Source organism: Myotis lucifugus, unplaced genomic scaffold (genome assembly GCF_000147115.1).
Source record: "Myotis lucifugus unplaced genomic scaffold, Myoluc2.0 scaffold_60, whole genome shotgun sequence".
Lineage (NCBI taxonomy): Eukaryota > Metazoa > Chordata > Mammalia > Chiroptera > Vespertilionidae > Myotis > Myotis lucifugus.
Genome location: NW_005871108.1, coordinates 1,179,021 through 1,189,599, shown reverse-complemented (window position 1 = coordinate 1,189,599; position 10,579 = coordinate 1,179,021).

Below are 10,579 nucleotides of genomic sequence, written 5' to 3'. Positions count from 1 at the left end.
GAGCAAGAATCATTGTGTCCCCCCACCACCACCCCGAAAACAGTCTATCAACTGTCCCCACCTCTAATTTCCATCACCCCAACCCCAAGCCACGGCACAACTGATACATCAGAAGGGACACAAGGGTGAGTTTTGAGGTCACCCCTGTGACCCGGGCCTAATGATGAAGAGCCCCAGACTTCTGGCACTGAATCTTGATTCCACTCTAGTAGGTTAGACTCGGTTTTCTTATCTATAAAATGGAGAGAACCGTCTCTCACTAGCAGGTGTGGGCGAGGTTCTTTAAGTTATCAGAGCTATTTAACAAAGTACCCCAACACTTCGTGGTTTAAAACAATGGCGACACCTGTTTTGGCCAGGTTCAGTGGGGACAGCCTAACTCTGCTCCATTTGGCATCAGCTGGTGTAGCTTGAAGGCTAGTGCCAGAACCATCCAAAAGCTCATCCGTTCACATATCCGAGACCTGGGCTCGGGCTGTCAGCCAGAATGACTACATACAGCCTCTTCATGTGGCCAGGGCTTCCTCACAGCAGGGTGGCTGCATTGCCAGGGTGAGCATCCCCTAGGATAGTGGCAACATTCCCAGGGCAAGCATCTGCAGAGAGTTGGGTAGAAGGCATATGACCTTTTGTGACCTCACCTCACAAATCATGCAGGGTCATCTCTTACATTCTACTCACAGACGCGGTCACAGAGTCCCACCCAAGTTCAGGGAGAGGAGGAATAGACCTCTTGTCGATGGAGACTGGTGAGGTCTCAGAAGACCATGTGAGATGGGAGATATTGTTGGAAAATATAATCGCCAAAGGAGGGGAGAATGAGAAAATGCTATATAAGTATTTAGCATGTAAGTACGTGCTCAATAGTGGGTAGCTATCATTATATCATCTGTGTTATTGGAAAGAGCAAGCACCTCTTTACATAAAAGATGTCCTTCAGGCCCCCTGACAGCTAAAGGTGAAGCAGAAAGTGGAGTTGTTTCCATTGATGCTGCCATAGCAATTGGCCCAGAGATACTCTGGGGCTTGTCCAAAGGCACCCAACAGACCAGCAGCCAGTCCATTATCAGCTAGACCGGCTTCGAACACAGCTGCCCCTGCTGTTGCCAACACTTGATGCTCTTTCCTGGGGGACCTACCTTAGCCTCAGTTTCCCCTCTGAATAATGGGCCTATCCGCCCCAGAAGCTCTGCCACCCTAGAAGCTGAGGGGATCTGGGTGGAGGGCATGTACCCTCTGGTGTTGCTTGGCCGGGGCCACCAGCCACGCCAGTTCTATCCCAGGCCTGGGGAGCTCGCTGCCTCTGAGCCCGAGCCTGGCACTCATTCCAGGACGTGAGGCATGAGCCTGCCAGGTCAGAGCACAGATCTATTTTGGAACCTGGGACCCCGTGGAGGCTCAGAGGAGCCTGTGACCCAGAGAACCAACATGGCCCTCTGGATTTTGTTTGTTTTTATTAAACAAGCACAGCATGTCCCTCATAGAAAAGTCAGAAAAAAAATATATTAGCAAGAGGGAAAAAATAGATGTTGCCTGTGCTCTCACCAGCCTGAGGCAAAACTACAGCTAACGGTTTGGAGTATTTTCCTCCTAATCACGTCCGTCTACATAAAGATGCATATATTTTTGGATGGATTTTCTAGCAAAAAAACCAAAAAAAAAAACACACAAAAAAACAAAAAACACAAAACAAAATAAAACAAAACACAAAGAAACATTCTCTAAACTTTTAAAAATTTTACTTATTTTGGATTTACCCTTTTTTTAAAAAAAAGAATTAGAAAATTGTATAGGATAATATAATCCCATTATACCCATCACTCCACATGAGCACATGTCATTTTGCATGTTAACATTTTGCAAAGTTGTCCCAGATTTTTTAAAGAAATTAAATATTATTACAGGTAAGGTTGGTATCCCTCACATCATCCTTCCCAGTCTCATTTCCCGCCCACCCCACCCCCCCCAGCTTCTAGGGTGGCAGAGCTTCTAGGGCAGATAGGCCCATTATTCAGAGGGGAAACTGAGGCTAAGGTAGGTCCCCCAGGAAAGAGCATCAAGTGTTGGCAACAGCAGGGGCAGCTGTGTTCGAGGCCCGTCTGACTGATAATGGACTGGCTGCTGGTCTGTTGGGTGCCTTTGGACAAGCCCCAGAGTATCAGGGGATACTCTATATATGCTATTGAGCTGTAAGCAATGTCCCACTTGTGCAGTATGTTCCCCAGATCTACCCCAATTCCACATGTAGATCCTGTGACCAGGGTCATGTTCTTGTCACTGCTGAGCATCGCCTCGGTACCACTCTTTATTCAGCCCGGGAAGGATGGACAGTTGTTCTGTTATTCCTAATGAGGCGGCTGTGGCTGTCTTATACCTGCACCCTGTGCCCATGATCTGAGGTTTCTCTAGGGTACTTGTGGAGGAGTGCTTCTCCTGGGATGTGGGGTATATTCAGTGCCAGCCTGAGGACACTGCCAGGTTGTGCATGAGCTTTTTCGTTGCTCTGCATTCCTGCCACCCCTTCGTATTCTCAGGCTTTACATTTGTGGCAATCTGATGGCTGAAAACTGGTGCATAAAATGGTGTATTCCCCTCCTCAAATGGAAGCAGATTAAGTGGAAGCTACACTGACACTATCCCAGGACCAAACTGGGATTGCCACTAAAATATAGAAAAACCATCTCGAATACTTACTTACTGAAGACCAGCTGGAGAGAACCCTATAACCCAGGATGGAAAGTGGAGACCACATAGAGCCTAGTAGGTAGGAAGTGTGAAGGTGCGAGAGGGCTGGCTGGGCTCCTACAGACAGCAGCTGAAGTTCTGAAGAGATATCTCAGCTGGGGGCCTGGGGGTTCCCACTGAGAACTCTGGGGTCTAAACCCCAAGCTGGGCTCCCCAGCCCTGAGCACCAGAACTGAGAGCACAAGTTCAGGAGGCACAGAGAGTCCCAAGCAAGAAGAACCCAAACAGGCCCACGTCCAGACACATCAGAATCAAAATGCCAAAAATTAAAGACAAAGAGAGGATCTTAAAGGCAGCAAGAGAAAAGCAGTTTGTTACCTACAAAGGAGCTCCCATAAGGCTGTCAGCTGATTTTTCATCAGAAACTCTACAGGCCAGAAGGGAATGGCATGAAGTAGTCAAGGTAATGAAAAGCAAGGATCTGAGACCAAGATTACTCTATCCAGCAAGGCTATCATTCAAAAACGGTGAAATAAAGAGCTTCCCAAACAAACAAACAAAAAAAATCAAGCTAAAGGAGTTTATCACCACCAAACCAGCATTACAAGAAATGTTAAAGGGACTGCTGTAATAATCAGAAGAAATAAAGAGAGAAACATAGGTATAAAGAATTAAAATGACAATAAATAAGTACCTATCATTAATACCCTTAAATGTAATTGGCTTAAATGCTCCAATCAAAAGACATAGGGTAGCTGAATGGATTAAACAATGAATGGGTTACTGATGAGATCAAGAAAGAAATAAAACACTTCCTGGAAACAAATGAAAGTGAACACACAGCAACCCCAAATCTATGAGATACAGCCAAGTAGTTCTGAGAGGGAAGTTCATAGCGTTACAGGCTTACCTCAGAAAACACGAAACATTATCATTATTATTTTTAATATATGTATTTATTGATTGATTTCAGAGAGGAAGGGAGAGGGAGAGAGAGATAGAAACGTCAAAGATGAGAAGGGTTTGCAGAGAAAGGGCCCGCGGTGTTGCTGCTGGCCACAGGGCCACCTTGGCCACGCGCTCAATTTACTCTTTCTCATGCCATCCTCCCCAGGGAGGGTCCTTCTGCCTCCAGGGCGAGAGACACAGGTGCAGAGAGGAAAGGGATGTGCCCGCAACCCAGGTACATGCCCTTGACCGGAATCGAACCTGGGACCTTTCAGTCCGCAGGCTGACGCTCGAGTGGGGGCGTCTGAGGAGGGAGAGGTTTGTCTTCTTCTTTTAGGGTAGCGAGGAATGAGATGTGTAGGACGGATTCAGGCGAGGGATGGCCCGGGCACAGGACCCTGTGCACACTGCATTTAATGCGGGCTTTATGGCTTGTCCTTTACCCCTCTCTGGACCGTTCCACTGAGCTGTCCCCTCTTCACCTCTCCAATAAAAAGCCTGGAGGATAAAGGAGCCAATATCTCCTCGGTCCAGGAAATGATGGGAGAAAGCAACAAGTTGTCTCATCTCCACGGATCCTGGGGCGTAGGGAGTAGAGCCACCACCGCTGCCCTCCCCTGCTTTTCCACCGGAGAACCAGCCCTGCCCACTCCAAGTCTATGAGGCGAGGGTGGCAGCTGGAGTGGTCAGTTGGCACATCCCACCTCTGCTGGCCACCGTGGTTTTGTTTGGGAAGCTCTTCGTTTCACCATCTTTGAATGATAGCCTTGCTGGAAAGAGTAGTCTGGGTTTCAGCAGGGGGAACAGGGCCCCATCAGATGAGGCCTTCCCAAGGACTACATGCGGACTCGACCGAGAGGTGTACCCGTCAGGGATGCCCTCAGCTACACGCAACAAGGAAACGAGTGCTGTGGTTCAAACAACAGTCTTACTTTCCTCTCTCAGGAACAGTCTGAAGGGTGGTGTTCAGCGGCGTGGCAGTGTCAGGGCTGACGTGGTGGTGACACCTGGGCCTTTCCCTCGGGCTGCGATGGTCCATGCTCCCCGGTCGTGCTTGTGTCCCAGCCGCTGCTGCCCCTATTACCAGAGCAGTTCCTCCTCCTGCCCACTGATGGCGGCTGACATCTCACTGGCCGTCACTGTGCCATGAGCCCCGCAGCTGCAGGGGAGGCTGGGAAGGTGGACCCTGGCTGCACAGCCTCCACAGTGGGAGGAGCTGATGGGAGTGGGCACTGGATTGGCCAACCCCAAGGCCTGTGGTGAGACATTCTTTTTGCCTCAGGATTTGGTTCTTTGGGGAGGTGGGGAGAGAATGGTCATTACATGAGCAAATGATAATATAATTTCTTTATTTCATATAATATTTAAGATAGAAAAATATATTTTATAAAATACTTTTAAGGTATTTCTATATAAAAACATATAATTTATTTTCTATAAAACAATACACACATTGTTTGTTGCTTGCCCCCGTAGTTAAGCTGGACTTAATTAACTTCTTTCTCTTGGACAAGAGAGGCCTCGCGGTAGATTCTAACTCAGAGTTTGGAATCAGGCCACCTGGGTTCCAGTCCTGATTCTGCCGTGAGTTTGAGTTTGGCAGAACCATTTCACCTCTCTGAGTTCCTGCTGCTTAATCTGTAAAATTACTGTGTGGATTGAGCCAGATATGACATGTCCAAGGTTCTATCACAGAGCAGGCCCTCAGCACACGTCACTGCCCTCCTCCTTCCTTTCACTCACTTACTTGAAGTTTGCGGAGCTGGAGGCGAATTTCCCAGCTTCGTTTTTCTGTGACATTTGTCCAAACGTCTCTTTTCCCTGTAGACCAAGTGCGATGTGACTTATTTCCACATCCACAACCCATAGACCACAGGTGCTCAAGAAATGCTTGAATTCGATTAGGTGGCACAATACTTCATCCATTTAACAAATATTTATTGAGCGCCTGCTGTATGCCAGGTACATTGTACACAGTGGGGATTCAGAATTGAACGCCTTAGATGCAGTCCATGCCCTCAGGAGCTCACAATCGAATGGGGGAGATGGACAGCAAATAGGCAAATACATTTAAAACACGATGTCAGATAATAAGAACGCCATGAAGAATCCGCGGAGGGGAAAGGGATAAAGTGTGTTTTGTAGGGTGCCCAGGAAGACCTCTTTGAGCGCAGATCCTCGAGCCTCGCTAGAATGATAAGAGGATACCCACAGAGAGAACAGGGTGGCCTGAAAAGACTTGTAGGGTAAACGATGGATGGCCAGTCAGAGAGGACACCCCTGTGCATGTCAGCAAAGACCGAAGGTGGGAGCCAGGAGGACTGGAGAGCCAGCAGTGACCACACTGTTTGGTGCTGAGGCCAGACTCCGCTGGAGCCCTCCTCCCTTGGCCCCCAGAAGGCAGCTCGTGATGTCAAGCCTGGAGCCAGGGTAAGAGACTAACAATAACAATAATCCTATATAATAAAAGGGTAGTATGCAAATTGTCCCCTCAACCAGGAGTTCGTCCAGGAGTTCGACCAGGGGGCAGGGCTGGCTGGGGGAAGGGAGGGAGGCCCTGGACAGCAGCTGGCAGCTGGCAGCCACTAGGGACCCTACCAGTGCCCAAATTTTGTGCACTAGGCCTCTAGTGATAATGATAATAATGGAAGCCACTGCCAATAGTCAAGAGTACTCACCACTCGCCGGGCACTGAACTGATTGCTTCATAGGCGTGATCTTGTCTGATCCTCATGGTGACCCAGCGAGGAAGGCACGGCTGGTGTCAGCCCCATTTTGCAGATGGGAACACGGAGGGCGTCTGAGGATACTTTCCAAAAGGCAGGACCTTTAGATGAGCGGCACGTCCCTGAGATAAACTTCCTTCCCAATGCGCAGCCTTTCCCTGGGGCTCGTGCCTTCACTTCATCAGGTGCCAGGCAGGGTGTATGGGGCTGAGGACACAGGGGTGAACAAAATACTAGTAGATGGCAATCCTGGACCTGGTGGAGCTGATATTCTAGTGGGGAAACAGGCAATAAATACATAGGCACGTCAACAAGAAGGGGTCAGATAAGGATGAGTAACATGAACACACTAAGTCAGGAAGCCGCCGGTCTGCGATGGGAGGAGGCGGCGTCCTGAGTCTCCACGTCAGGGGAGACCTCCCTCACATTAAGCTGAGAGCAGGGATGAGCCGCATGACGCTCTGGGGAAGGGTCCCTGGCAGAGGAAACAGCGCGTCAGAGGGCAGGTGCAAAGGCCTGAGGCTGAATGAGCTCCGCGCATCAGGGAACAGGAAGGAGGACACAGTGGCTGGAGCGCAGTGAGCAGTGGAGGGAGGGTGATGAGCTGCAGAGGCTGCAGGGATGGGACAAGGGGCAAGTGTGGGTGGGCAATGGGGGGAAGGGTAGAGAGCACTCTTGACTCATCTGGGTGCCTGCTCTGGGGGTCCAGGAAGGGGTACCCAAAGGAGAAGAGAAGACAGGGGTCTCAGCCCAAATTTACCTCCCTGTTCCACCTGACTCGCTCTCTCACTCTCACTCTCTTCCTACAAGTGGAGGCTAGATCCCTGGGGGAAATGAGGCCCAAGCTTGAGTCCATAGGCCCTTGGAATGACTTGGGCACATTCCTGGGATCCTGGAGAGCCTGCGGCAGAACAAAGGAAAGGGACAGACAGCCCCGAGAGTCAAGGCCTCACAGCCCCTGCCCTGCCTCTAACTTGCTGTGTGACCTGGTGCTCATCACTGCCCACCTCTGGGCCTCCCTTTCCTCCTCCACCTGAGGAGTGGGCTGGGCTGGCTGCACTGTTTTCCAGCTGCTGTCCGTGGGCAAGCCGTGGACCCTCCCCACGCCTCAGTTTCCATGGGGGTGGCCCAGTCCCCAGGGTTGTGGTGAGAATTAAAGGCACAGTGCTCAGTGCTCAGTACCTGCTGGAATTACTGTTGTTACTATTATTTTTCCATTCTAATGGGGAGCCTTTCTGAGGCCCCTTTCCAGCTTTCAGATTGGCCTGGTTGTTGCCTATACCTCCACCGCTCGGCCAGGGTGGAGGGTTCATGTTCCCCTACCTACAGGATGCTCTGCCTGGGCCCGGGGAGGAGGGCGGGGCTTGCTCTCCCCTCCAGGAGATGGACCCCACCCCTCCTTCCTGCTCCAGCCTTGCAGCTCTCCTGTCCGACACCTTTCTGAGGGGACCCAAGCTTTACTCCCCTGAAAAGGGTCCTTTCCACCAGGAGGAGAAGTCAGGACCAGAAATCGTCCCTGAGGCCTAAATGGCTACCCAGGAAGATCGCTGTTGTGTTTTTGAGAGTCTGAGGGAGCAGGAAGCGAGCGGGAAGGAATGAGGGAGGAAGTGGAGTCTCAAGAATTTGCTACCTTTTAAAGGGGGTTCTCCATCAGGTCCCAGGGACAGGATCCCCCACATTCTTCGTGCTTCCCTGCCACCCTGGCCCTGGCCCGTCCATGCAGCGCTCGCCTCCCCGGTCCTGAGGGTGTGCCCCCTCTCCTCCATCCTGCCCCAGCTCCGCTGGAGACCAGCACCGTGGGCTGCTCTGTCCTTGCCCTGCGTGTTTAAAATGCAGGAGGCGCCGCTGTCCAAAAAATGTGGCGAGGCCCTAATCGCTCCCAGCCTTCTTGGCTGAGCGGCCATGGTTGCTGGCTGCCCTCATCCGACCCTGGAAGGGAGTCAGGGATGCGGGAGCAGAGGCCAGAGTGGATCACAAGCCAGCTTCAGACCCCTGGTGCAGTGCGCAGGCCGGGCAGGAGCCGCTGTGAGTGGAGGGGGGATGGGCAGCTCAGCGCTCACTCCCCAGGCTTCAGTTTCTTCATCTGCACGTTGGGGATGATAGCGGAAGATTTCTTGCTTAGACTGGTCTGCGGCCCATTGTACACCCTCGACACCCTCGATAAATCCCCCTGCAGACTTTAACCCTCAGATTCCCACTGTCCCCTCATCTCGGCTTTCCTGCCCCTCCCCTGCCACCTCCATGAGCTGTTCTCACTTGGGCACTTTGCCACAGTCCAGGGAAGGACCCCTGGCTGCCCCTTCAGAGCTCTACCCTGGCACCAAGCAGCCCCAGGGGCTCAAAACGCCTTCGTCAATTGTGGGTGCGCCCCCTCCATGTGCTGGACACTGCGCTCCATGCTCTCTCTCTCCCTGTTCTAATAAAACAATGATCAGGGCAGTGAAAGAAGATCTAGAAGGCTGTAAAGCGACGAGTTGAAATTGTGTCTGGGTCGCCTTCACTCCCCTCCCCGGCTCTTTACGCACAGAAAGCTCTAGGGGGACGCACCCGCACACGCGGCCTCGAAGCTTCCTTTGTCCTCTGCACAATGGGGCCTGGCCGGGCGTCAGCTGGGAGCCCTGCGTCAGGCTTTTTCATCACTGCATAGTTCGCCACCAGGCGGCTGGGCCACCCTGTCAGTGGAGCCAGAGGCTTGATGGACCTCCAGGCTGTGGTTCCTTCTGTTCCTAACAGGCCCCAGGGAGAGCCCTCATTCATGCCTCTTGGCCCACAGGGCACAGTTTCTCTCAGCAGATCCCTGGACATGAGGCTGATGGACAGCACACTCCTTCTGTGTGGGGGGCACCGTCAAACCCCACCTCCCCGGAAGGCTGCCCTAGACCCGCATACTTGCTGCCCCCAGGCCATATGTGAGGGCACCTTTCACCTCCGCGCTTCCATCCTGGCTAGAGGTTGAGCATCGTCTCATGGCCGAGCTGTTGGTGTCGTCTCTCAGTCACACAATACTGGTGGAGAGCAGTGTTCGTCTGCCTCAGGGGACACTGTCACAGGCACCTGCAGGAGTCAGGGATCCGTGGGAGGAGGTTCAGATCCCCGAAGGCAGTGCGGGAGAGCTTTGGACTCGGGGTTCTTGAGCCAGGGGGCCCGGGTTTGAATCCTGGCTGTGCCCTTGCTGGCTGTGTGACTTTGGGCGAGTTACTCAACATCTCTGAGCCTCAGCTGGGTCACCAGAAGAGCCCATCTAGTAGGAGCATCTAGCTCAGACAGCCGTTGTGAAGTTTGAAAGAGTCAGGACACACTCAGCGCTTCAAACAGTGCTGCCCCCCCCCCGCCCCCCGTTGGCGTTATGTGGGCACCTACAGCATAGGGATGAGACTGGGAGGGGTGTCAGGGGAGCGGCAGTAGCAGCCGTTGTTGACACTGAATGCTGACTGTGCTGAGTGCTTTGCACGAACTGGCTTATTTAACCCTTACAACCAGGGGACCCCAAAGCTCCGAGAGGTAAAGGGACCTGCCAGCCTGGATCTCAGGGCTGCTCCCCCACATGCGCCGTTGTTCAGGCCCCAGTGGGAAGGTGACGGTGTGAGGGTGGCCTGGCCTGGCCGGGAAATGGGATTTCCAGGGCTGGAGCCTGGTCCAGAGCAGGAGTGTTGATGAGGAACAGATGTACAGAGTCGGGGCTCCCACCCATCTCTCCTCCGCAGCCTGGGGTGGGGGTGGCGATGGCTTCCAGATGGGCTCGGCTCTGAGCTGCACCTTAAGTGACTGTCTGGGTCCCCCTAGGGCGGGACGGCAGGCCTCCTCCCTGCTCTCACCCCCTCTGGCCTGGTAGATACCTGAGGAAGCCTGCCAGGAGACCTCAGGAATGTCAGCCTTTCTCGCAGCCTCAGTTTCTCCATCTGAGAGATGGGCATTCCCCACCAAGCTGGCCTGGCACAGCGGTTGTGTGGGGAAACTGAGGAACATGAGGGAATTTCCCAAACTGTGGAGGACTGTGCACAGACCAGGCGCCCCTGCGGAAGTAGAGCCTTTTTGTTTGGTTTTCATTTTCTATTTGCATTTATTTTCTGAATGTATCATACACATCCATAGCACAAATCTTGAAGGTACGAACAGGCACGTAGTGAGAGGGAGTCTCCCACTTCCGCCTCCCGTCACTCAGACGCCCCTTCCTGCAGGCAACCCCTCACTCATTTCTCGTAAATCTCCCCAGAGATATT